The sequence below is a fragment of the Cynocephalus volans genome, chromosome 3, assembly GCF_027409185.1.
Source record: "Cynocephalus volans isolate mCynVol1 chromosome 3, mCynVol1.pri, whole genome shotgun sequence".
NCBI classification, from domain to species: Eukaryota; Metazoa; Chordata; class Mammalia; order Dermoptera; family Cynocephalidae; genus Cynocephalus; species Cynocephalus volans.
Genome location: NC_084462.1, coordinates 179,554,766 through 179,561,241, shown reverse-complemented (window position 1 = coordinate 179,561,241; position 6,476 = coordinate 179,554,766).

The following is a 6,476-nucleotide window of genomic DNA, read 5'->3' as shown; positions in this document are numbered from 1 at the left end:
GGTCACACTGCCTCAGGCCTCCTCTCCAGCTAGTTTTTGTGAAGCTCTACCTCGATCCTAGCTCTCTCCTGCTCCATAACGTCCACCAGTCCCCACTGCCCCCCACATAAAATCCAACTCTACCACCAGATGCTCAGGGCCCTCAACTGTGGCCAAACAACCTGTCCAGCTTTCCCTTCTGCTGCGCCCTGCTGAACTGAAGGCACACCTGAGCCTCACAGGTCAGAGCTCCCACCCATGTGGATTGCTGCAAAAGACTATCCCTTCCAGACCCCTCATGCCACTAAGGCCATCTCTTCCAGGAAGCCTGCCTCTTCCCTGTAGCTGCGGGTCCCCTCCCTCCTGTAGCTGTCTATTTTCACATATCGTCAAAACTGCTTTTGGGTTGTATTAGTATGTTTCTATTCCTTATAAAGGATACTTGAAACTGGCTAATTTATTAAAAAATGAAATTATTTCTTACAGTTTGGAGGCTGGGACGTCCATGGTCCAGGAGGGGCATCTGTAAGGGCTTTGGTGGTGGTTCTACAGCAAAAGGTGGTATCACATAGCAAGAATCAGATCCTTTGCCTGGAACTTCTGGACTCTGTGGTCACCCCACACGCCCCCAGACTCTGTGGTTAAACTCTGTATCCCTTAAGCTATGCTTACAGAGTGCTCTATGCCTTTTCAAGAGCAACAAAAAATGAATAAATCTTGGGCCGGCCCGTGGCTCACTCGGCAGAGCGTGGTGCTGACAACACCAAGTCAAGGGTTAAGATCCCCTTACCGGTCATCTTTTAAAAAAATAAAAAAAATAAAAAAATAAAAAATAAAAAAGAATAAATCTCTAAGTATGAAGAAGCGGCATCTCATGTAATAGATGTAAAAGACACGCACACACAGAACTGTGAACTCCCAGCTTCCAGGGCTGATTACTTGAGTTAAGAAGAAATGTGCCATTACAGGAGTTGATGTCCTTTGAGGCTATGGACTTTACCTGAGAAGATCGGCAGGACCTGGACGATGCTCAGGACTTTATACAGGGACATGATGTTGGAGACCTTTTAATATAATATCATTTACCACTAGTCTACTACTGATTTATACCAACTTCCAACTCTATACTTATAACCAGTCTAATTCTTTGACACTCCCCCTCCTTAACAGAAGTTTTAGGGTTTGGCAATTATTACTTAGGCATGTGGAATTCTTAATAAACATTCTAGAAATCTTCCTGGCTTATGGAGAACCATGAGGAGAATAAACCAATTGGGAAAATGACCAAATGCCATTACAGCTGACTCATTGTAAGATATCAATAAAGTACTTGTTAGCCTTTCTCTTTCTTTATTCTTCCCAGGGAAATATAAATTGGGTGAGGAGAGGTCGTCTAATTTTTTTTTAAAAAAAAAGAATCACAAAACCTTCTCACTTGCTATCTTTATAAAGCCATCACAACCCATGCCCATGATAACTCATTACTCCGTGAATGGATTAATACATTCACGAGGACACAGTCCTCACGATCCACTGACCTCTCAAAGGCCCCACCTTTCAAATACCATAACTGGATTTTCCACCCTCTTTACACTGTTATAATGAGGGTCAAGTTTCCAATGCATGAAATTTAGCAGACACAGTTAACCCATAGCAGGGATAGAATAGAGTTACTCTCTACTCAAGTGTTCCAAGGGGAGAGACACATGTCATGATCATTCAGTCAACAAATGCAGGGCCGACCCAGTGGCTCACTTGGGAGTGTGCGGCGCTGGGAGCACAGCAGCGCTCCCGCCGTGGGTTCGGATCCTATATAGGGATGACTGGTGCGCTCACTGGCTGAGTGCGGTGCGGGCAACACCAAGCCAAGGGTTGCAATCCCCTTACTGGTCACAAAAACGACAGAAAAAACAACAACAACAACAAAAAAACCCCAAAACAAATGCATCCAGTGAGCCAGGTACCAGGCTCAGTGCTGGGATACATCAATAACCAAGACAGACTGGCTCTAGGCATTTCGGAACTTTCCGGTGAGTGGGAAATAAAACAGCTTTCGCTATACAGATGAGCATAAAAAACAAATTATACATCACCCAAAATCCCTCTGTTAACGTATTGGAGCATTTCTTCCCAGCTTTGAAAATGCAGAAGCTGGCCTGTTAGCTCAGTGGGTTAGAGCAAGGTGTTGATGACACCAAGGACAAGAGTTTGGTCCCCCTACCCAGCCAGCTGCCAAAAAAGAAAGAAAGAGAGAGAGAGAGAAAGAGGGAAAGAGGGAAAGGGAAAAGAAAGAAAGAAAAACCCAGATGCTAACCTACCTGAATAGGTACATACCAGCCTGGCTTAAAGATAAGGAAACTGAAGGGGCCAGCCTGTGGCTCACTTGGGAGAGTGTGGTGCTGATAACACTAAGGCCACGGGTTCAGATCCCTATATAGGGATGGCCGGTTAGCTCACTTGGGAGAGCGTGGTGCTGACAACACTAAGTCAAGGGTTAAGATCCCCCTTACCCATCACCTTAAAAAAAAAAAAAAGAGGAAACCGAGGCACCCAGCCCTTAAGCCAATGCTTGCACAGCTAAGGAATTATGGGGACTGCGTTTTATCTAAGCAGCCTGACTCTGGAGCCTCCCCACCTTTAATGGTTGGAGCTGTGTGTCCTGTTTGGGAGCCCAGCTTTTACCTTTTATTTATTGATTGATTGATTGATTGGCGCTGACGGGTAAAGCGATATGAACCCTTGACCTTGGTGTTGTAACGCTGCTCTAACCAACTGAGCTAACCGGCCAGCCCAATACATCTTACTTTGGGAGCATGGAATGTGCATCCAGTCCCTGTCCTGTCATACCTTGCCTGCTCCACCTGCTTTCTTCTCAGGCTAACTGGGGACCGAGTCTGGAAGCCTGGGTTCTGCCGGCTCTGCCACCAGCTCACTGAGTGGTCTCAGGCTAAACACTCGGCCTCTCTGGGCCTCAGTTTCCACATGTGTGAGAAAGATCTGGGACTCTGTCCCACCGCGGCGGGTCTTGAGGACCGGTCACTGTTGAAGGGTTGGTGTCCCTCGGAACCCTGCCCCACGCTGGCCGGGAGTTGGGCGGGAGTGCGCTGGGCGGGACCAGGGGAGGGGTCGCAGGGGTGGGACTGAAGAGGGGCGTCCACTGTGCCGGGGACACCCGGCGGACGCGCAGCCTCTGTGCCCTTGCCCCGGCCGTGTCCACCTCCCTCCGCCGCGTGACCGAGAGCCCAGGGCCGCTCCCGCCGGGGTCCCCCAAGGTCTCCGCCCCTGCGGCCGTGGCGCGTCCCGGCGTTTGCCGAGGGTCTGCCGGGCCCTGGAGCGGGGCTGGGAACGTCGCCCCCGCAGAGCAGGGAAAACCTGTACCAAGCAAAGCGATGACGCACAAAGGCCACGACCTCAAAAAGCAGCGCGTGTCCCTGGCAGCCGCTTGGTGGTGCCGCGCCCCTGTGCCCCGGTCCCGCGCTCCCTGGGCGGGGGCGGCTGGCGCTTGGGTCGCGCTGCCCGGAGCATCTCTGCGGGCTGCTGTCCTGGGGACCTCTGCCCCTCCTGTTCTGCCCGGCTTCCTCGTCTATGTTACGGGACGTGTAGCAAGGACCGCGCGCTGGGAACGCCCGGGAGCTGTCATCGTCCACAATTCGGGGTTGTGCCAGATCAACCAGATTAGGGGCCCGGGAGGCCTGCCTGGCGTCCCCGCTCCCCTCGAGGGCTGGCCTTGTCTCCATCCTGCCTGGGCTCTTCCGATGGTCCTGCCGCTGCGTGTCCCCGCACTTCCCCAGGTCCCCACCCCGCAGTCGGCCCTGCCGATGGGAACGCGCGTCCCGCCCCACCCCAGAGACTTGTCGCTGACCTCGGGCCCCTGAGGCCGGCTGGGGAAACCTACGGACGACTTCTCAAAGTAATATTTCTAAATGAATAAGATAAGATTAAAGAAGGAATAAAATGTTTTCCTGTTCTGAAAAAATAAATAAATAAAGATTAAAGAAGGAAACCAATTATATAGAAATACATGTCGTTAATACGTATGAAGATCTATAGTTAATAAAATTCTAGAAACACATGTGCGGTGGAGTAATGTGGTTTATTTAACACATTAAGTACTAACACCAAAGCTGCAAGTCTAATAGTCACCATAATTTTGAAGCAGCAGCGAGCGTAAATGATATTTAGAGATTTCAGCAACAGCCGAAATGTGATGTGAAAATACCTGGGTTTCTACTAGTGACCAAGTCACAGGGACAGCTGCCACTAACTGCTGAGGTTGCTGCCACATTCCTAATTCATGGGAATGTAAATATCAGTTACAGGTGGGTGAAAATGAGAGCGTATATTTTTTCAGTCCAACTTCTGAAACCCCCTGACTTCTATCCTCTGACCTCCCCTCCCCTCCCTTCTCTCTGGGGACCCCAGGTTAAGAACCCACACTAGAGGTGATGGGGTTGTGTAAGAGGGACACAGAGATAAGTGGGAGGTGGTGAGGTACAGAGAGGAAAAGCCTTTCTGTTGGCAGGTCTGTTCAAAAGGTGTGGAGGGTACTAACATTAATAAAGCAGATGTATTTCACAGGGCCTAGCCTCCAAAGCCCTGTAGTTTCAGGTTTAACCTAACTTTTAAAAATTACATATAGAAATGTTAAGCTTGCAAAAGACAGGAAACTTTCCCCAGGCTAAAGTCTCTGTTGTAGATAAAGAATTGTAACACAGCAAAATTGCTGGCTCAAGAACAGATGTCCTGGGTGCAGGTTAACCTAAAGTTGCTTTATTGTTATGTAAAAATACTGAGGAAACTGCTATAGGAAAAGATAGTATTTGCTAAGAACAAGCTTTTGTTGGTGGATCGATTTAACCTTTGCATTATGGACTATCACTTTGTTATTTCACTGATGTTACCAGCCTTTATTGTTAAACTATACTTAGCCATAACTCCACCTATATTCCTTTTCTATAACTTCCTGGCCTGGAGAATAAATAGTGAGAAAGAACCCCAGTTCAGGGTTATTTTTCCAAGGAGGAATGCCTCTCTCTTGAGGGTTCCTGGAAATTAACCCCTTTGGGGCTTTTCACTGCTCAGAAGAAATGAGATTTGAGTAATCCTTTGCATCTCTGTCACCCAGGGGGAGAGAGGTGACAAAGAGAGTGCAACAAAAAGGGATGCACAGGGCCAATTTTCACACCTCTGGCCTTTTTGCACATGCTGTTCCCTCGGCTAGGCCTTCCATCCCCCGCCCCCTCTGCCACCCTCAACTCCAGTGTCTCTCCCTTGAAAATACCCCTGCCCCACCCGACCCCACAGCACAGGGTTCCCCCTCACTCTTGCTCCCTAGTGTCTTACCAACTCTGCTTAGAACCTGTGGATTGATCTCAGGGGGCTGTGCTCAGGCCTGGCCCCCCACTGGACTGACCCAGGCTTGTCCGGGGCTGGGGTGCTCCATCTCTGGTCCCCACAATCCAGTTCAACACTAGTGATCAGTGAGTGTTCGTTAAATGGATGAATGTATGAATGACAAAGACCTACTGCTTTCTCTAACTCCTGGTAGGCAGCAGCCATCTCTGACTCATCTTTGGGCTCCACCCCCTGCAGCACCCCCACCACACCCCATTCTGAGCCCTGGGACCCCACGAAGGAGAGGCGAGAAGGAAGGAGAGCAGCAGCTAACACTGGCTGAGCACCTCCCAGGGCCCAGGCTCCTGCTGGACCCTCTTACACACCTACCTTCAGACAGGTAATTCTCCCAAGAGCCCACTTCACGATGGGGAACCTGGCACGTGAAGAGGTCATGGCTCGCTCCCTAGGTCACAGCTGGCAAGTGGTGCAGGAAGATTCCAAGCAGTCCACTGTGGTCATGCTACTCTCCGGGAAGCATTTACAGGGTGCCTCGGGCGAAGGGGCCTCCACAGAGGCCATCGTGATCACAGAGCTGGTGGCCACACTTGAGAAGAAGCCCATACCCTCTGAAGGGGACTCCTTTCACAGAAATACTTTTTTAGATGGCTTAAGTCATCATTAAAACAAAAAACAAAAACACTTCTGATCTTATTCACCCTGTGAACACATGGTCCGCTTCTGCCCAGGGAGATGCTGGGGTGCAGAGGACCGAGAAGGAGCAGCTGCCTGCAGAGCTCCCCGCCTGGCGAGGGCACCAGGAGCTGGGAGTGGAGGGGTTGGAGGGAAGTGGAGGGACCACTGGGGCAGGCTGGGAGGGCTTCACAGGGGAGGCGCTGCTCGGGCGAGGCTGAATGGGTTGGTAGGAATTACTGTATGCAGGAGAGGGTGGAAGGGGCAGGAGGACGCAGCATGTGCAAAGGCCCGAGGAATGGACCTGCCTGTCCCATCCGGCAACTGCGAGTTCAGTGTGGGGGGCTTGGCCCTCAGGAGCCTCCAGCACAGCACTCGAAACCAGCCCACCGCAGAGCCAGGAAGTGCACATTAGGCTCTTCTACCCACACAGGCGAAATCAAGGATGTGCAGGAGGGTCCTGGAGCAGA